Source organism: Hyaena hyaena, unplaced genomic scaffold (assembly GCF_003009895.1).
Source record: "Hyaena hyaena isolate Hyena2069 unplaced genomic scaffold, ASM300989v1 scaffold_363, whole genome shotgun sequence".
NCBI classification, from domain to species: Eukaryota; Metazoa; Chordata; class Mammalia; order Carnivora; family Hyaenidae; genus Hyaena; species Hyaena hyaena.
Window position 1 is genome coordinate 1316154 of NW_024080995.1, and position 21659 is coordinate 1337812.

At 35.8% G+C, this 21659-nt stretch overlaps 1 pseudogene; it reads left to right on the plus strand.

Annotated features, from left to right (window-relative positions):
* Positions 1-8090: 8090 nt before the first annotated feature.
* LOC120243909 lies at positions 8091-16316 on the plus strand (annotated as a pseudogene).
* The last annotated feature ends 5343 nt before the right edge of the window (positions 16317-21659 follow it).

The following is a 21659-nucleotide window of genomic DNA, read 5'->3' on the forward strand; positions in this document are numbered from 1 at the left end:
AAAAGTTGTAAAACCTTGATGTAATAACCAAATAAAAATCAGATTTTGAGCATTACAGGAAAACTATTATATGTCCTTAATATAATCCCAAAATTTTTATAGCAAGCTGCAAGGGGAAAGGGACAAAATCTGGGCCAGATAAACAAGTCATGAAAAATTATATGTCACAAATTATACATAATTTAGGGAGTGCTTAGGTCATCAAGGCAAAATAAAGGCAATATCAATCATGCCAAATTTGAGCACGCAAATGAGGGATAGCCTTCAAATAGAGCTAGAACTTAATAAGGTTATAAGAAGAAAACCATACAAAGTCATAGGCAAGAATAAACTGGATCTATAATGAAAAACAGGTACAAGAAAGCCAGGAACTTTGTTTGAGATCTGACACAAACAGGAGTCCCAAGTTGAAAGGGAACCAATTCCCTGAACAAGGTGTACAAGGCATGAAGTAGGTAATTGTCTTTCAAACTTTATTTCAGACACATGGGAAGGCCTTACTATATAAAACAAAAAGGAAAACAATGTTCATTACCCATTGGATGACTTCTTATTTAATATTTAACACCTCAAGCATTTGACCTAAAGTTTTAAACCCCCATAGAAAAGAAATCATCAATTCTTTTCACAAAGCACCATTAGGATTCATGGTGAATCTCCAGGCTGTATTAGTATTAGTCTGGAATCTATAGGATTAGTGAGTCACACTGCGGTTACACACTGATAGTTTCAAAATAATTTTCTTCATATTTTAAAAAATGTTTATTTGTTTATTTTGAAAGAGAAAGAGTATGAGCAGGGGAGGGGCAGAGTGAAAGGGAGAGAGAGAATCCTAAGCAGGCCCTACATTGTTAGAGCAGAGCCTGATGTGGGGTCTGATTATACAAACTTCAAAATCATGACCTGAGCCAAAACCAAAAATCAGACAATTAACTGAGCTACCCAGGCACACCTATATATTTTTTTGGTACTGTATACATGCTTCTATCATTCTGAAAGTAACAGTGAATTAATAATTGTGTACTTATATCTTTCTCATCTAATATCCCCATTTAAAATCCTTAGAGGAAGGCACTGTAACTTTTATTCTTTTTCCTCAAAACTTACTTAGTATGGAATCTAATACATAGTAGACATTCAATTACTAGTTGATCTAAACTACACTAAAGGTAATTTTGCTCAAGAAAATAAATAATTTTCGGCACGTAAATCATATATTATTAACTTCCCCGATTGGCACAGTCTGAGAAATGTTTTTTCTTTTAATTTAGATAAGTTCTTCTCTCTGAATTGGGTGCCATGTTTTAAATTTCACTCTTCTCACTATAGAATTAGTTGGTGCTAAGAATCCAAATTATGTTCCTACTTCTGTCTGACTTATCCTTTGTCCTTGGATGTCACTTCTTTTTTCCTAGATCTAAATTCCAGATAATACTATTGATTTGTGTGTGTGTGTGTGTGTGTGTGTGTGTGTGTGTGTGTGTAGAGTGATGTCCTTTATCCACTTTCAGTAGGACATGCTATTTGAAATATTTTATAGTAAAGTAATGTTTTCTAATGTAATATTGAATGAGCTACCAAAAATCCTTCCTCAATATTGTTGTATAAACATTTACATACATATCGAAAAATACATACACACAGTCTCACCTGCCCATCTTTCAAACCAATAGTTTCTATTTGGCTGTGGTTCAAGGAACAATCTGTACCACTATAGTAGAGTGAAGCCAAATGTTTTGTCTTTGTTCACATCAGCAAGGTGACTGAAGCAAATGAGTTTACCAAAAAAAAAAAAAAAAAAAATCATTTATAAAGGTGTCTAAAGAAGGTTTTAAACAATTATAACATATTATTAAGACACCAAAAGACTTTGCTAGGGAATTCTTAGACTCATTTAACAGTTTCTTCAACACTCATAAATATTTCTCTTTTTGTCACTGCATTATAATAAGATATTCTGATGTGTGGAAATTTAGATGAAGTAGGATGCGGCATGGTTGATCTTATTTCAATCAGCCTATACTCTAGTTTTGTATTTTGGGGGGGGGGAGGTTTAGTTCCTTTTCTCTGAATAATATATTTCCCCTTCCTTGGAATATTTGTTAGTAGCTAAAACCTAACTCATTCCTGCCTGTAGAGACTACATCCTTAATTAGATCCCTGGATGTTCTCAGTTTCTTCCAAATAAGCAGCTGACTCCACGATCCTGCCAAATTCCACAACCAACTGAAGTAGGTAGACAGTCAACCAAAACCGGGTCAATGGGAATCTGTCTCCAAGAACTGCAGAGTTGTTACTCCTCACTGAAAAACTCTAACATGGTAGTCACCGGGCTGCCATAAGCAACTTGAACAAAGAAATTTGAAATCTGAGGAGATTGATGAAAGAAGCTTACCCACAGGGAGAAATGTGGGTCAGACAGAGAGCAATAGAAAGAAAAAGAGATAACAGCTTTTTTAATGTCTAATTATTTTATAGTTCTTGGTTATTATTCTCCTGACTAAATTCCATCTGCCTGTTTACTGGAAATTAGGGAAACTTTCTAATAATCAATGTTCTTCCTCACCAGCTTAGAATTCAAGCTCCTGTTTGCACTTCCAAACTGGACTCAGGCCTCACAGTATTTACTCACAGTAAGTACTCACAAAAAAAAAAAAAAAAAAAAAAAAAGGATATTGATTAAAATGCATATATTTTAAAGACAATTTGCTTAGATACTTTGGTTCCAAGAAATCAAATACATAATCTAGAACTCTCATATCTGATATAATCACCACTGAGAGTCCCTGAAATGGGATAAGCATCGGGCTGATGATTTTATATTACCTCATTTTATTCTCCAACAAACCTAGGAAGTATGTGCTATTTCCAGCATTTCACAGATGATAAAACTGAGACTTTAGGTGTCATTAAGGTCACAGAGGCATTAAGTGAAGCCAGAATATACATTCAGGTCTCTGACTCCAGAGCCTGTGTTCTTTTTACATACAATTCATGTAAAGTTGGTCAGCTTAGTTTCTTTGTATCCAGTTTATGACAAGATTTTCTTAGGTATAATTGTAGATTAAAGCACTAAGCTAAAGACTACTAAAAAATGGCTTAGAATACTTTTAATTATAAACTTGCCAAATTAATTAAATGAATTTGAAAGTTAAGGGATGTAAAATCAGAGCTAGCTAACTGCTAAAGACTGAAAAAGAGCTAAAATCACTTAACTGCATCTTTATTCTAACATAGGGATGTATTTTGACTGTCTTTTAGGGCATAAAATGGTATCTTTTTACTATGTTTAATTCCAACATTATCACCTTTTAAAAGAGTTGGCGGAGGGCACTTTTGGTGATGAGCACTGGGTGTTATATGGAAACGAACTTGACAATAAACTATTTGTAAAAACAAAACAAAAAAAGTAAAAACAAAAAAAAGATAGAGTTGGCAACTTTTTATTTAAAAAGTATGTACATAGTATTCTCTAAACACATTAGACAGGAATGAATAAATAAATACCCTTATGACAAATATCTGAAAAAGATGATTCATAGAAATGAGTATTTTTACAGCATTGTAAAAACTCATACTAGAAGTAGTACTACACATTTGAGTAGATGTTTCTTACTAATTTAAAATAGATTTACCTGTGATCAAAATATTCATGCAAAATTATTACTACATTATTTTTAATGCACTTTCAAAATTTTATCTTTTGACAAGGTTTGGTGTGACACTACTTTCTACTGAAGAGATTAGCCAAATTATGACTCTGATTAGTCGTTCAATCCCCAAGTTTTATTTTCATTTAATTTTTTTAATGTTTTATTTATTTCTGAGAGAGAGAGAGGGAGACACAGAATCCGAAGCAGGCTCCAGGCTCTGAGCTGGCTGTCAGCACAGAGCCCGAAGCAGGGCTTGAACCCACGAACTGTGAGATAATGACCTCAGCCGAAGTCGGATGCTTAACTGAATGAGCCACCCAGGCACCCTTCCAAGTTATTTTTACAAAATAAAACCATGAATAAGTTTTATTCATTCATTCAAGTTTTATTCGCTCTCTAAATAAAATAAATATCTCTATTAAGCAATATTATTTGCAATTATGCTTTTGCTAGTATGTCATCAAAAGACAAAAAACTCTCTAAAAGTTATAACTATCATTTTAAATTTTCTTTAACATTTTTTAATATTTTTCTTTTAATTAATTTATTTTATTTATTTATTTTTTTGTTAAGTAGGCTTCATGCTCAGTCCAACATGAAGCCCAACGCAGAACCCAATACAGAGCCCAACACAGGGCTTGAACTCATGACCATGAGATTAAGACCTAAGCTGAGATCAACAGTCTGATACTTAACTGACTGAGCCACCCAAGCACCCCTAATTGTGTCATTTTAAACTTTAAAAATCTTGACTTGCAACTGGCAGGTTAAACATAATTTCTACAGTTATAGGAAAATAATTTTTGAAACATCACTCTCATGGAAGATTTTAGAATGGAGACTAACCTATAGTTATACATTTAAAAACTTTGAGAAAACAATTTCTTTCAAATGATTGGAAAAGAATCTCTTAAGTCTTATTTTAAGCTTTAAATTATTTGTTTTGTTTTTAATGAAAAAGAAGACAGATCAGTTCACTCTTTGAAATAGCTCTGTACATTAAACAAATACCAATTATAGAGAAAGTTTGGAAAGGAAAAATTTTTTTAAAGAAAAGGAATCCTTTAAAAAAAGATAAACATCTATGGAACCAGTGATGAAATATCAGATGTGAAAAAGAGAAGGCAGTATTGAAACTTCACGTCTGTTATAGTCTTTTCCTCCAGCAGTAGGTACAATACATAGGGGAAGCAGAGATTAAAAATGCCTCATTCAGGTGGACACTGACTCTGAGCTCTTGGTTTGGATCTGGGCCTATGAATGGAGGACAAAGAAAAGCTACAACTTTCCCAAGGAAATGACTTATAAAAAGAGGCATACCTAAGCATATGGGGAAAAATATAGAAAAATCTTCCCATTAAGGGCAGGTACCAACCCACTCACTAGGCTGTGACTCACTCTTAAGTTTCTCCAAATGGCCCCAGAAGATGTAAGTGCTAAACTGACAATATAAGTTCTGGTTATATACATAGGATTATAAAGACCAAATTGGGACACCCAAAACTGACAACAGGAGCACAGAGAGGGAACAAAGGGGAGACAAATGTAATCACGGATGGGCCTGCAAACCAAAATTCTAAAACAAATGAGGAAGAGTAATAAGAGCAACAGATTAAAAACAGAAAAATTCAAAAGGTTGGCACTTCAGATACAGCGCAAAATAATATATCTAAGTTGACCTTAACATAATTATGTTGCAGATTCTCAAAGGCGTAGGAAGAAAGGTAACCATGAAACACACAGCAGGACAATATGAAAACAATTAGTTCCAAACATCAGTTTTAAAAAAATAATCACTGAAATTAACATTTTAACAGATTTTTTAGGTGAAAAAGGAACAGAGTCACAAAAGGATTCGAGTATTTTCTTATTATCTTAAAAAATACACACAAAACATAGAAAAGCTAGTATGATAAAGAGTGAAAATACAAACACACAAAAAGAAGTTCAGAAATGGATGTCAAATGACAACTTTAGTGAGAGGATCTAATTTATCTCTAATAGGAATGCATGAGGAAAACACTGAGGAGGGGTTGGAGAAACAATTCTCGAAGCAGTAAAGCTGAGAACATTCTAGTACAATTGAAAAACATGAATCTTTAGTTGGAAAGAACATGTGGAAGGACACGCAGGATAAACAAGAATCACTATATCACTGCATTGTAGTGACATAATGGTAATAGTGCAGCAATAAATAATATTAACGATAAATGGTGCATGAATAAGTAATGAAAAAGAATTTCATATTTAGAAATATATGGGAGAAAGACTCCCCTTCTCCCTACAAGGCCCAATAAATTAAAATGTTCAATATGTTCATTTTTTAAATAAAGTATTAAATAAAACATTCAGAACTCCCAATAATAAACATCAAATATTAAAGGGTTGTTTTTTCTCCTTTCCTTTATTGACCTTTTATTGTTTTGTTTTTATACTGGAGCTCATTTTGAAAGAATGGTTAATTACACTTTTAAATTAAAAAGCACAATGCCATCATATATCTGTACCTGTCCTCCTTCTATTTTGCCTTTCTTTCATGATCACTATTCTTATTTCCCTCATCCCATAGTTACTGTGCTCGATCGTGGCCCTTAAATATAACTTTATACAAGTCCACAGCCAGAAAGAAATTTTGCCACAGATGAATCATATCTTGAGTCTCATTCATAACTGATTTTGATATTTAGATGAGACTTTGGACTTTGATTTTAGAACTGATGCTGTAAAGTGAAGACTTTTGGGGCTGCTGGAATGGCATGCTTGTATTCTGTATATGAGAACGACATGAATGTTATATAGGCAGGAGCAGAATGGTATGGACTGAATTATGTCCCTCCAGAATTCATTTGTTGAAGCCCTAACGCTCAATGTGATGGCAGCTGGAGATGGAGACTTGGAGGATAAACAGATTCAATGAGATCATGAAGGTGTGACCTTCATGATGGGGTTAGTGCCCTTATAAAAGAAGAGGTGCCAAGGAGCATGCTTCTTCTCCACCATGTGAAAATACAGTGAAAGCCTCTGCAAGCCAGGAAGAGAGCACTTACCAGAAAACTGAATCTTAATCTTGGACTTAACAACCTCCATAAACATGAGAAATAAATCTCTTGTTGTTTAAGGCACCCAGTCTATTTTGTTTTGACAGCCAGAGCTGAGTAATACAAATATTTTTTCCAAGTTTTTTTTCTATTTCTGTATTTAATAACTTTTGGTTTTCTTTTTTTCTTTTCCTGCCCTGTACTTGACAGATCCAATTTCTTTTGATGGTTTTAAATGCATTCATTCTTCAATTTTTTTTTCCTCTGGTCACTACCTTACCTTCACTTTTTCCTTCTTTCTTTAGTTCTTTCTTTCTTCTTTTTTGTTCCTTTCTTCCTCTTTCCTCTTCTTATTCCTCTTCCCTTCCCCCTTCTTCTTCTTCATTTAGCAATATCTCTATCTTCCTGAAAGGCACGATAGATATTTTAATATATTCTATCTCCCTGGAGTCTCCAATCCCTTCCATGGCTTCTTCCCCCAGCAAGTTCTTTTTCTTTTTTTCACTAGATTAAAAAAAAAAAAAAAATGCATTCCAGTATAATAAAGAAAAACTTTAATTTCTAAAAGAAAATATAGAAGAACTTATTTATGATCTTAGGATAAGGAAAAATAGTCTTAAGCGAGATCCTCTCCTTAAAAAAAAAAAAAAATGTGTAATGTTAACTTCTTGCATTGTGCCAAATAGGTATAATGAACAAGAGGTTCAAGTACCAAACGAATTGACTGGTTTCTTTTTCTAACTATTTTGAAACTTAAATTACTATTTCTAAAAGACTCAAGTGAAGTTCTACTCCGGGAGAAATCACAACTTATTCTGGCAAATTTCTGAATCATCTGGCCTTTAAAATTTGCAGACTGATAAGCAAGTTTTGAACTCCATCTAAAGTTAATTCATACTCTGTGGAGCTCAGCAGTTACACCTAAGCCGGGTAGGCAAATAAGCATTATACTTCCCTTCTGCGACTGCTTCTCTTCTTCAGGCATACACACGCTTTTGCAGCATGCAACCTGCAGCGTGTTTAAAAAAATCGCGCTGGGAGCTTCCCCGTTGGTAGACACGTGGAGGAAGTTAGGGAAGCTCCCCTCTGGTTCCCGTATCCCTTGTGTTTTGTGTGTCTTTCTCTGGCTAATCATTCTCAGTCGGCTCAAAAGCTCACCTTTCCGCAGAAACTCCTTTTTCTGGAATAGGCGCAACCTCCTCGCGTGTGTGCCAAAACCAGAGTCCCAAGGCCAATCCCCAAGTGGGAACTACAATTTCCAGCGGCCCCTGCAGACGACGCCAGCCAGCACGGGCCTGTGGCGCAGGCTCAGGCGGTACTATTCCCGCCAATTCTCGCGGTGCCTCTTCCACCAATTCACGCGGGAATCCTTGTGGCCTCGAGCTCCGTGCTCTGCGGGATGGAGACTTTTGATTGGCTGAGCTGCCCCAGCTGATTGAGCTTTGTTACCTAAGGCTCTTTCCCTACACCCAGGACTCTCGCTGGCTCCAGTATAACGAAGTGACACAAAATTATTTCACATCGTGAGTTTTCGTTCACACTGGAAGACGAACATTTACATTCGCTACCAGTGCTTCAGCATCAACCTGTGCACGGTATAGTCCCACAGATCCAATCAGCATAATACGGTGAAGCTGGGAGCTTTCCAGGCTCAGGGAAAAAAAATGTGTAGTTGACATTGATATCACAGGCTATGACAATGAGAGGAGAAGTTCTGGTTCTGTGGACATATGTTCTAATCCCGGCCCCTCATGATGATGGCCATATGCACCATCGACTGAGCACTGAAGGAGGACTTTAGATTTAAGCCTCGTCTCTGGGTAAGTTCTGGAAGGAGGAGTGTTCATTGTTGAGTCTGTGATAAATCAGTTAGAAAATAATCGTACTTCGTACATTCTGGGATACTTGACTGTAAGTCTTGTAAAGGATGGTGAAGACATTAAAAACAAAGTTCACCTAAGTGTAAATACCCTTTGGTCAGAAAAATCTGTAGACATAATTTTAAAATACTTTGAAAAATATGCCTTTCTTCATCGATATAGCCTTGAAAATAAAGAAAGCTGGAATAAGACTTTAGTACTTGCTCCTAAAACAGTTCATGATGAACTTCAGCAGATCTTCCAAAAGCATCACAACTTCAGTATTGGGAGCGTTTCAAGAAGGTAGCCAGTAGGTGTCAGAATAATATCATAAAAATGGCACATGTGGACCAGGCCTGAGTGGGAAATCATGCTCCTGTACTGTTTCTTTGGCTGGATACCACTGTTAGCAAAGGAATCAGGCATTTACTGAAGAGCTCTCTTAATGTTCATGCTAAATCAGGTTGCATTTCTGTGCCTTTGATTTACAGAAAGCATATCAGTTTTATCCATCTACTGTTCCAAACAAAATCTCCATCTGCCATGAATTGGATACCATTTCTACTAATGAAGAAGAGAGGAGAATGAAGCTGAATCTAATATGAAACATAGAACCCCTATGTGGAAGCTTTCAGTTTCTTGAAAACCTGGACAAGTCCTGAAAAGGTGACATTCTCCAGAAGAGTGATTTACAAAAGGACTTCTGAGGATGACAGTTCTCCCCAAACCAATGTATGTGTCTTCACTCAAAAATCAAATACTTCAAAAGCCATTTACTAAATATGGCAGAACCATGTTTGCCTCTTAAAAAAAAAAAAAGTGTTTTAATGTTTATTTTTGAGAGAGAGAACAAGTTGGGTAAGGGCAGAGAGAGGAAGACACAGAATCTGAAGCAGGCTCCAGGCTCTGAGCTGTCAGCACAGAGCCCAATGAGGGACTCAAACCCATGAACTGTGAGATCATGACCTGAGCCAAAGTCAGATGCTTAACTGACTGAGCCACCCAGGAGCTCCAGGACTATGTATGCATCTTAATGCTCAAAGCAAACTTTACTTTTCTTGAAAAAGTTATGTTGAAAATATTCCTGAGACTACCAAAGGAGAGTGTCAAGATTGCTGGAAGGAGCAATAATTGGAAGAATAAGTGGATTGCAGATAAATTTGTAAAATTTAATATTATACAATGATAATTCTAAGATTTCTGATATGAACACTCAGCTCTACCAATTGCCATACGTAGAGGTAAGTGACCAGTAATATGCCTGAGACTTTATTCTCACCCCACTGGATGCAGCCTCCTTCTTTCTGGAGTGAACGTTTTAGGTGAATGAGGGCTTTGTCCTTAAGTCTTTGACACTTAAAATAAATAATACCTGGCTTGTGTATTCAGTTCCTAATTTTGCTTACTAATATTTTTATTAGTTAGGCTACCCTACTTTAAAAAATCATTTTAAATCACCTAAATCTACCAAAACATCAATTCAAAAGATACAAGTTACTATATTGTAATGTCAGGACTGAGTAGAGTATCTTTTACAACTATTGCCAATTATTCCCTCAGAAACAATTGAATTAGTTCCCTGTAAAAAAAAAAAAAGAAAAACAGCTTAGGAAAAAATAGCCAACTTTACAACATAAAGCCTTTGTAAATGTCAAAACACTTAGTCTTTCTATATATCTAGATACTTTAATTTTAAAGCTTTTATTTCTTCCATGTTTGATTTTCTGCAATAGATTTTTGAAGTGTCAGATTTCTTTTGCCTGGTTTTACAACCAATCTAAAAGATTATCCTGGTTTGCGTTCTCTCTTCTGAGAAACATTGAGATTCAAGCTATTGAGTTAGTGCTTTCCATGACTTATGGAAATTTTCCTTCCTTTGCACTTTCTTTAACATTGTTTTCTCTATAGCTACATGGTCCTTTTTTTTTTTTTTCATTTTATCTTTTAGTTTACACATAGCAGACTAATACAGACAATACACCAAAATGACTTTCATTTCTCTTTTCTAATTTTTTAAGAAATATCACCGACTATTGTGCAAAACAAACAAAAGATATCACTCTTGATTTTGGTCTGTGTATGAGGATCATGAAAATGGCACAGTAAAAAACAATCTAAATCAGGTTGATTTGGAAGAGAGCCAATCCGCATGCATTATGAGAAGCATTAAGTGAGATTTTAGCTCCACCTAGTGTCCTGTGATAGGATCACACCTTAGAAATGAAAACTAATCCACCACAGGCAACATTCAGGCGGCTAGCAAATGGCTGGGCACATAGTCAAAGCAGCTACAGTCAAAGGCATGTTACTTTGTGTTTCTTAGTTACTACACTGGAAAACAGCCATGAAAAAGAAACATTCTTAGATCTAAGGAATTTTCCAGGTATGCCTGGGTGGCTCAGTCTGTTAAGTGTGAAACTCTTGATTTCATCTCAGGTCATGACCTCATGGCTAGTGAGATTGAGCCCCGCATCTGGCTCTGCCTTGACAACATGGAGTCTGCTTGGGATTCTCTCTCTTCCTCCCTCTCTGCCCTTCCCCTGCTCATGTTTCTGTCTCTCTCAAAATAAATAAATAAACTTTAAAAAAAGGAATTTGCCAAGTATTTACAGAGCCAATCAATACCAGTGCTCTTTCATGTATCAGCTTTAAAAATAGGAAGGTTTGAGATGATAGAACACTTGATTTAGTGAAAATAGTGAGATGATGATGGAAGTCAGTATGGCAGTAACACTTGGAAATAATTAAGTTCCCAACATAGCTAAGGATAATTTTACGTATGCACAAATAAGGTCATACTGTGCTTTATTTTTTCCTCTTAGTGCAGGTTGATTTTAATACAACCATTTGGAATTGGATTGAGATAGCAGACAAAAAACAAAGACAAAAAACCTATGAATAATGTAATAAATATATTTGATTACATAATGATGGCTCTATTTGCAGGAGGGAGAAGCTAAAATTCACCAGATAAAGAATAGTCTTTATTATATACCTATGGAACATTTTCAAAACTTAATCATGTACTTGGTTAAAAACAATATCTTAAATCAAAAAAGTTAAGTATTTTTTAAATTTTTTAATGTTTTATTTATTTCTGAGAGAGAGAGGGAGAGAGACACACAAAGCATGAGCATGGGCGGGTCAGAGAGAGAGACACACACAGAATCCAAAACAGCACAGAGCTGTCAGCACAGAGCCTGACATGGGGCTCAAACCCACGAACTGTGAGATCATGGCCTGAGCCAAAGTCGGACACTTAACCGACTGAGCACCCAGATGCCCCAAAAGTTAAGTATGTATAGATCACATTCTCATAATAAAACTAGAAAAAAAGAATTTAAAATGTTTTATAATCATTTAGAAATTAAGATGTACACCCAACTCTTGAATCAAAGGGATCAAAAAAATAAAATTACAAACTGAAAAACAGTGAAAAGGAGAATACTTTGTAACAACATCTAGGAGACCTAGAAAAAGCAAGATTGAGAAAAAATTTTACCCTCACAATACTCCACTGTTCATGAAGAAAGATGATAAGTAAAGGAATTAGCATTTATCCTAAGCTATTAGGAGAAGAATGGCAATCTCAAATGAGGAAAGAGATTTAGTAAAGATGTAAAAGACCAATTTGCTTAAAAACATTTCATTAAAGAATGGTAATAGGGGCACCTGAGTGGCTCAGTCAGTAAAGCATCTGATTCTTGATTTTGGCTCAAGTCACGATCTCACAGTTCAGTTCATGAGTTCTTCATGAGTTCAGTAACTGCGTCTCCTGCTTGGCATTCTCTCTCCCTCTCTCTCTGCTCCTCCCCTGCTCACATGGGTTCTCTCTCTCTCTCAATAAATAAATAACTTTGAAAAAGAGAAACAATAATATAAAACAAGAACCTATTTTTGTTTGCCTATTTATGTCTGCTTGAGGGACCAAACATAATATTATTCAAAGTCACCTCAGCAAAGTTTCTAAAGTCCGACTGCCCCATGAACCCAGATCAAAGGCAATTTAGCATTTTTAGTCTACACCTTTTTCAAAATGTATGAATACTCCACCTAATTTTGAATTGCCCTAAGAGTTTCTTACCATCCAAGTTGGGCCAATTTTAATGTTTCATATATTCCTACACAGAGGTTAGGAGTAATTGTCCAATTTTTTCTCCACAGGGTCCAAAAGTAAATACCTTAGGTTTTGTGAGTAGGATTATGTTTGGTGTGTGTCTTAGCTACTAAACCTGCATTTTTGCTCAAAGGCAGCCATAAACAAGATGTAGATAAATCAGTATGACTGTGTTTCAATACAAATTTGTTTATAAAGGGAAAGAAAAGGGATTTAGAGATGAATTTGGCCTATGGGCTGTGTTTGCTGGGTTATACTTAAATACTGACTTCAATAAGTGAATAGACACCATGAATGCATATGTGAATATATAAGCAAGTTTCCCTCAAAATGGTAGTTATAATAGTAATTGTCATAATTAATACTTCACTATTTTTGCTATCATTATAAAATGACAATTACTGTTATAACTATCATTTTGGTGGGGCCTTTCTACAGGTTAGGAACTTTAAATAGTGTTTCACATGTAATTTCTCACTTAATATCCACATCAACTGTATGAAATAGGTACTGATATCATTGCCCTTTTCCAGATGGAGAAACTGAGGTTTAGACACTTAAGATATTTCCCCAGTGCTCTAATTGAAAGGTGGCACTGGGGTTTAAAGTCATGTCTGCTGAGTCCAAGATCTAAGCAGCTCTACAGAAATACTTGGAATCACGATGTCATATACCCAGCACATGACGGTATTTTTCCTGGTTCAAGATCCTATTGCTGTATGTTTGTTTCTGTGGAGGCACTTCCACTCCATTTCCCAGGAAGCAATACATCACCCCAACCTCCCTTCCCACCTTGCTCCAGCATTGAGTTCTCCCTAAAGGTGAAGTGAGCATTCCAATGCCATTCCCTGAATCACATAATCATAAGGTTCAGACCAAAGCATTATAATTTAGGCAGCTAGACACACCCTGTCTTGTCATTTTGCAGTGAGCTGTATCCAAGCAAAGCACCTGCTTGCCCTTATAAATTCCATAGAGTAAGCTGAAGAAGCAAGGGTTCTTTTAGGCTCAACTTATCCACCTGCAATGTAATGAATAGATCAGAGACTTGAGAGTCTTGAATCCTGGGCTCAAAATAAAGGTAGAAATACCCTGCTATGTTTTTCAATCCAGCTTTACTAGTAATAATCCTGAGGCTGCTTTAATATGTACTGGGTCCTATTCCGACTTTAATTGGTTCAGTTCCCAAAGATGGAAAGAGTGAAAATTAGACTCACTCAAACCTCCTGACTATAGGAATCATAGAAATTACAATACATGCCTGAGGCTACATAAGAGTCCACATTGTTTCTGGAATGTTATTATGTGCCTAGAGTATACCCAAAGGCAGTTAACTGTAAAATCTTTTGAATTCCCTCCATTTGAGAACCCTTTAAGAGAATATCTTAAACAATTGACTAAAATGAAATTAGTAGATCAACAAATTATTGTCTGGTTATGAAACAGACTGGAACTGAACCTTTTGAGTCAGGGGGAAATTTCAGAAAACTGGAATGAATTACAAGGGCCAGTGGTAGTTACCACTTAAATGAACTAATATGATGAAGTTCAACTGCAACATGATTAAGGCAAGAACAAGGACATTAAAGGAAGAATAGTTGCCAATTCTGTTTTTACGAAGTTGAAATGTTTACCCTTATGTAAGAAGAATGTAATTCGGGCACAAAGATACATTCTGTAACTGAAAAATACCGTGCCAGACCAATAAGTTACTGAGGAATAAGCTCATTTGTTTACGACATTTTAAATAGCTCCTTTTAGATTCTAGATTCTAGAAGTCTCGCTTAAGTCTACAGCTTGGGACATTCATCAGAACTCTGCTTTCGTGCAATCAGGCAGAAATACACATTCTCTTGGCATCACCTAGTGAGATCACAGCCTGTCAGTTTGCACTCTGCATCTACTAGGAAAGCAAAACTTTGGGATGTGAGAATTCTCCCTGGGTAATTGTAACAGAGGTGATAGAAATGTCTGGCACCTAAAAGGTTTTTTCTTAAATTTGAGGATTAAAACTTGCTAAGCACACAGCATTTAACAAGCACAGCCAGAAGAGAGTTTGGAATTATTCCTGGTCTATCTACATAGCTTCAGTAACAACATATAAAGAATAAAAGGGTTTTTTTTTCCCCCGTCTGTTGTATTTGAATGTAAAATTATACCAAGACAGCTATCCTTTCCACTATTTTTTAAATATATATTCAATCATCCTTGGAGAAGTTCTGACCAGTAAATAGAATGTATTAGATGTACAACAAATGGGAAAAGGTAAACATCTCTTAATTGGATCTAAAAGTGAAATGAAGTTTTAGACTATGAGTAAATTAATAGAAGACCGTATTCTAGTGGAAAGTAAACAATAAGAAATGTGAGTTGTAGTTTGGGTATGGATAAAAGGAAGTAATGAACACAGAGGAAAATGTAAACATTGCTTTTAATTTGCTGGAAAAGTTTGGTTTGAACAATATAATTCCAGAACACTTTTTAGGTAGTGAAATTTGTATATCAAACTGTTATATTCTTAGATTTATATCATTAACCTCAGAAGCTATTGTGGGTTTTTTTCTCTAATAATCTTAAACAACTGCATAAAGTATTTAGTACGTTACAAATTAACAACATACCTAAATCAACGTCTATAGGTATTTACGGTTACATTGACTCATCACCCTTCTCCCACTGTCAATCTCATACTCCTTCAGGGATAATCTGGTTTTGAAAAACTAAGATATATTGAAGCCATGTAAAGCAGCTCTGAAAACAAAACAAAAGTGGAGTTCTTTAGGATATTCCAAGAATTGCTTTTATTCTCTGTTCTCAGCAATAACTAAATGAGTGACCTTTTTTTAGGTGAATCAATAATAGTTCTTTGTTCCTTTGCCAACCTTAAAACAAAAAAATAAAGTTATGGTCATACCATTAGGGGTATTAAATTCCTATTGATATTGTAGCAAATATCACAAACGTAGTGGCTTAAAACAACACAAAGTCACTATCACTATCTTAAAGTATTGGTGGTCACAATTCCTAAAATCGAGGTGTCTGAGGACTGCATTCTTTGGGGAGACTGTAGAGAAAAATCTGTTTCCTTGTCTTTTTCAGCATCTCTGACTCTGACATCACATCTCCTTCTTATGACCCTTGTGATTACATTGGATCCACTCAGATAATCTAGGGTAGTCTCCCCAACACAAATCTTTAACCTAATCACATCTACAAAGTCCCTTTTGCCAAGTAAGGTAACCTATTGACAGGCTCTGTGGACTGGGACATGGACATCCTAGGTGGAGGGGAGGATGTCATTCAATTACAGTAGCACTTAAAAACTTGAGTCCAAATTTAATATGGTCTAGAAAAGAGAAAGAAAATATTAGAGATTTTTTTTAAAAAAAAAGAGAAAAGCCCTTTTGGAAACAGTTTAAGTTCCTTCTTTATCACTAAAACTATATGGAGAGAGATCACTGTAGTTTCTATGGGATATTAAATGGGAAATAAGTTCTGTTAAGGCAGAAGCTAGCTTTTTTGGAGAGTAATCACATAATTATTTTAATCCATTTTATAAGATATTTAAATAGTTTATAGATGTAAATTGCCTTCCTTTCCTATTATCTGCTTTATCTGTCCCTCTACAGATATTAAATGGAAGTCAGAGAAAAAGTGGAAAAAGAATTTCACATTTAAGAATTTTGTAAAAGGTATCTTTCTGACCAGCTTCACAATTATACTCTAATCCAAGCCCTACCACTTTATGTGTAAATTATTATGTATCTAGTACTAGAGTTTTTTTCAAAGTTGTCCCCTACAATCTATCCTTCAGACTATTCCGAGTATATGCTACTTAGCAACCACTGTTTTTTCAACACCTTAAATAATACCACTTGATGGAGTGATTCCTTAATCAATTATTCCATTCATTAATTTATTCTACTGGTATTACATTAATATATTCTAGAGTTTGTGCTATAAGCTGGGTGGAGGAGGGTGTGTGTGACAAGCAGAAAAAATATGAATGCTTGTGTTTTTATTGCCTTTTACAGGCTCACCGCCACTGAAAATTGCTTTGTTGCTTTAGGGAAACAGCAGCATACTGGTTGATGATGAAGATCATAGACAGCAGACTCAGGCTCTCTAGCTTCAGACAGGGGCTCAACCATTTCTCATCCTTCTGATCTTGACAAATTACTAACTCCTTTGTGCCTCACATTTTTCCTCATTAAAATGAGAATTGTTTTAGCCCTTACCTAATGGATTTTTTTGAAATTTAAATAAGCCAAACTGTGTAAAGTGCTGAACCCAGTGCCTAACACATCACGAAGCCCTCAGTAGATGTTAACCATTATTATTTCCCCTTCCTCACTTATTTCTATAAGGAATATCTCCTAACCAAAGAGCCCCAAGCTTATTCTAATAATGAGTAACAGGGAAAACTGGAGAAGAGAGGGTAGTAAGATTTGCTTTGGCTGGAGCACAGGATTTCTCTTGAAATAAAAGGGGGGGAAGGGAGAAAACAAACAGAGATGGCCAAGAGGTATAAGAAATATTGAAAGTGAAAAAATAAAGAAAATATTTTTAAGAACCTGCCTTGGTGAGATACTAAGCCATTAGAAATTTTAAGAGGATGTAGTAATTGAAACTAAAATTGCTTTCATTTTTTGTAAGGTTTCCAGATCATTTTTTTAATTAATTCATTCAACAAATTATTAATGAGCTAAGACTATGTATCACCTCTTGTGCTAGGTGCTTGTGATAGTTATGAAGAAAAAAATCAAACTAGTTTTCTGTCTGCATTTAGCTTTTGTTCAGGGAAAATGACAAACATTGATTGCATAATCAGACATAGAAATGTTAAATTGTTAATGTTGCAATTGCTGTAATAGTAAAAGTGGGTGAGCTTGATCCATTCAGGATGGTCAACAAAGCTTTTGTTGGGATCTGAAGTATGATTAAGAGAAGGAATGTAGCCTATTCTAAGAACAGAGGAGGGGTGTGGCTGGGGTACATTCAGTGAATGCTTGAAATAAAAGGAAATTGGAGGGGCAAGAGGTCAGACCCTATAGGTCTCCGTGAGTCGGTGTGTGTGTGTGTGTGTGTGTGAGAGAGAGAGAGAGAGAGTTTCCATATGGGTCTTTTCCCCCCTCCCCCTCTCTGTGAGTCTTAATAAAGACTTTGATTTTTGTCTTTTAGAGAAATGGGCTGATGTAATCAGCTTCATATTGTGAAAGGATTTTTCTTCAGAGACTGCTTGGAATAAAAGATATGTGGATGGACAAGTGCAAGGCTATTGCATTCACACTGAGGAGAGCTAGGAGTGGCTAGGATAGGGTAGTGATGTCATAAATGTTGATGAGGTTATTGACTTAAGAACTGCTTAAGAGTGAATCAATAGGTTCCAGTAACAATGATGGAATAGGTGTGAGGTTCAAGGAGAAGGTGTGACAGATGACTTTTACTTTTCTAGCTCGACTAACTAGTTGGATAGATAGCAGCTGCATTCCTGGGAAGACTGGAGGAGCAGACTAGAAATTGCATTGGATTTATTTTTGACTCCAAAGAATCTGTCCTCAAAATGAAACAGAGTTTGTCTAGAATTAAAATCATCACCCTCAAGATGAGCCAAGAGTACTGATTAACTATGAATGTGTGATATTGAAATTTACTGTTAAAAGGCATACAAATTGACCAGACTTGAATTGTAATTTGGGGGAAAAGGTGCTAATCAAGGCAAAGGATATAAAATATTCTGCCCAGTGTTTTATTTTGATTTGTTTTGCAGTGTTATTTTAGTTTCAGAAGTACAATACAATGATTCAACAATTTTGTACATTTCTCAGTGCTCATCAAGATAAGTATACTCTTAATTTCCTTTAATTATTTCACCCATCACTCCATCTACCTCTCCTCTGGCAGCCACCAGTTTGTTCCCTGTATTTAAGAATCTGACTTTTTGTTTGTCTCTTTTTGTTTCTGTTGTTTATTCATTTGTTTTGTTTCTTAAATTCCACATATGAGTGAAATGATATGGTATCTGTCTTTATCTCACTGACTTATTTCACTCAGCATTATACCCTCTAGACCCATCCATGTTGTTGCAAATGGCAAAATTTCATTCTTTTTTATGGCTGAAGAATATTTCATACTGTGTGGTGTGTGTGTGTGTGTGTGTGTGTGTGTGTGTGTGTATTTATATCTCACATCTTCTTTATGTATTAATAAAGGAACATTGTGTTGTTCTCATATCTTGGCAACTGTAAGTAATACTGCAATAAACATAGGAGTGCATGTATCTTTTTGAATTAGTGTTTTTGTTTTCTTTGGGTAAATACCCAGTAGTGGAATTATTGGATCATTGGAAATTCTATTGTTTACTTTCTGAGGAACCTTCATAATGTTTTCCACTGTGGCTGTAGCCGCTTAAATTCCCACCAACAATGCACAAGGATTTGTTTTTCTTCACATCCTTGCCAACACTTGTTATTTCTTGTGTTTTTCATTTTAGCCATTCTGACAGCTATAAAGTGATATCTCACTGTGGATTTGATTTGCATTTTTCTAATAATTGCTGATGTTGAACATTTGTTCATGTGTTTTTTGGCAATCTGTATGTCTTCCTTGGAAAAATGTCTGTTCAGGTCCTCTGCCCATTTTTTAATTGGATTATTTTGGTTTTTTGGTGTTGAGTTATATGTTTTTTTACATTTTGGATACTAACCCCTTACTATATCCACCATTTGTAAATATCTTCTCCCATTCACAAGTTTGTCTTTTTGTTTTGTTGTTGGTTTCCTTTGCTATGCAAAAGCTTTTTATTTTAATACAGTCCCAGTAGTTTACTTTTACTTGTGTTTCCTTTGCCTCAGCAGACAACATATCTAGAAACAAGTTTCTATGACTAATGTCAGAGATTACTGCCGATGTTTTCTCCTAGGACTTTTATGGTTTCAGGTCTCCCATTTAAGTCTTTAATCCATTTTGAGTTTATTTTTGTGCATGGTGTAAGAAAGTGGTCCAGTTCAATTCTTTTGCATGTAGCTGTCCAGTTTTCCCAACACTATTTGTTGAAGAGACTCTTTTTCTCATAGCATATCTTGCCTCTTCTGTTGTAGAGTAATTGACCATAAAAGCATGGGTTTATTCTGGACTCTCTATTCTGCTCTACTGATTTATATGTCTTTTTTTGTGCCAGCATTAAACTGTTTTGATCACTACAGCTTTGTAGTATATCTTGAAATCTGGGATTGTGATACTTCCAGTTTTGTTCTTTTTCAAGATTGTATTGGCTGCTTGGGATTGTTTTTGTGGTTCCTTACAAATTTTAGGATTATGTGCTCTAGTTCTGTAAAAAATGTTGTTGGTAATTTGATAGGGATAGCATTAAATCTATAGATTGCTGTAGACAATATGGACATTTTAACAATATCGGTTCTTCCAGTAAGAAGTGTTCTTTTTTTTTAATTTGTTTTGTTTATTTGTTTGTTTTCATTAAATAGAGAAAGCCAGGGAGACTTCTTTGTAAAATTGCAGACTAAACAATATTTTTCACCCAACCTGCATAGAAACCCAGTTTCTAAAAAAATAAGAGCTTTTTTTCTTGGCCGGAAAGAGATGACAATATTAGACATGCATGGGTGATATGCCTTTGCACCGCCTTGTTGGCCAGGCTTGAGACTTGGCTGCTGCTATAAAATTTGAAGATGGGTAAGCATTGTTTTATTCAAGGGACTGAAGAAATTTGTAAGTAATTCTGTGCAAAGAAGAGGAGAGAAGAAATTTGGGTTATTTAAAGTAATAAGCTCTTATTATAGAAGAGAGATGGAAACCATTGAAGAAGCACAAAAATGCTGCCAATTGTGTAAAGATCTGCAGGATCAGGCATTGGTAGACAATGTTTTGGCAGAAGGTTGCACTTACTACACTAGCGTTAGTACAGTAACTTGGATTCATATGCAAGGGTAAAAATGATCTGCCTATGAATTTAAAGAGAAGAAACTTCTACTCTGAGTGTTAAGTCAAGGAGCCAGTATTGTAGAAGATCAATCCAAGTTGAACCAAGACATGGAGGGATGTTTCTTCAAAAAGAAATCTGGGGCACCTGGGTGGCTCAGTCGGTTAAGCATCCGACTTTGGCTCAGGTAGTGATCTCACGGTTCATGGGTTCGAGCCCCACTCGGGCTCTGTGCTGACAGCTAGCTCAGAGCCTGGCGCCTGTTTCTGATTCTGTGTCTCCCTTTCTCTCTGACCCTCCCCTGCTCATGCTCTCTCTCTCTCTCGCTCTCTCTCTCTCAGAGATGAATAAAAACATTTAAAAAAGAAAGAAATCTGTCTCAATCACACACACAGCACATCTTGACCACCTGGTAAAGTCAGTGAAGAATGAAGAAAAAACGGGAGGAGAATTGTGGCAGGATTCTAGGACTAAGCAAAAAGGAACAAAAATTTCAAGAATGTAGATGTCATGTATGTAAGCTTCAGCTTCTTGAAGAAAGATACCCCAAGTCCCTGTTGGGCCATCTTTTTCTCTAGGGTCGCCACAGCAAGCCTAGGGCAGAGCTGAAGAGAATATTACTTACATTTTTTTTTCTGAAATCAAAGTTGATTAGAAGATGGATTACTATGATCACTTAGGAACACATGCCCTTGCATTCCACAGAGCCCCCCTCAAAGAATGAATGATTTAGTTATGAATCTGCTGAGTAAACAGGCACATTTCTTTTTTTTTTTTTTTTTTTACAAATAGTTTATTGTCAAATTAGTTTCCACATAACACTCAGTGCTCATCCCCAAAGTGCCCTCCTCCATGCCCATCCCCCCTCCCCCCCACATCCATCAGTCCTCAGTTTTTGTCAGCATTCAAGAGTCTCTCATGGTTTGCCTAAACAGGCACATTTCAATATACCTATATGAGTGTTCAAAAAGACGTATGAATAATGTATTATGAGCACAGAAGGAGAGATTCACCCTGTCTGGGCAGCTTACAGAAGTTAGCCCAGAGGAGTAA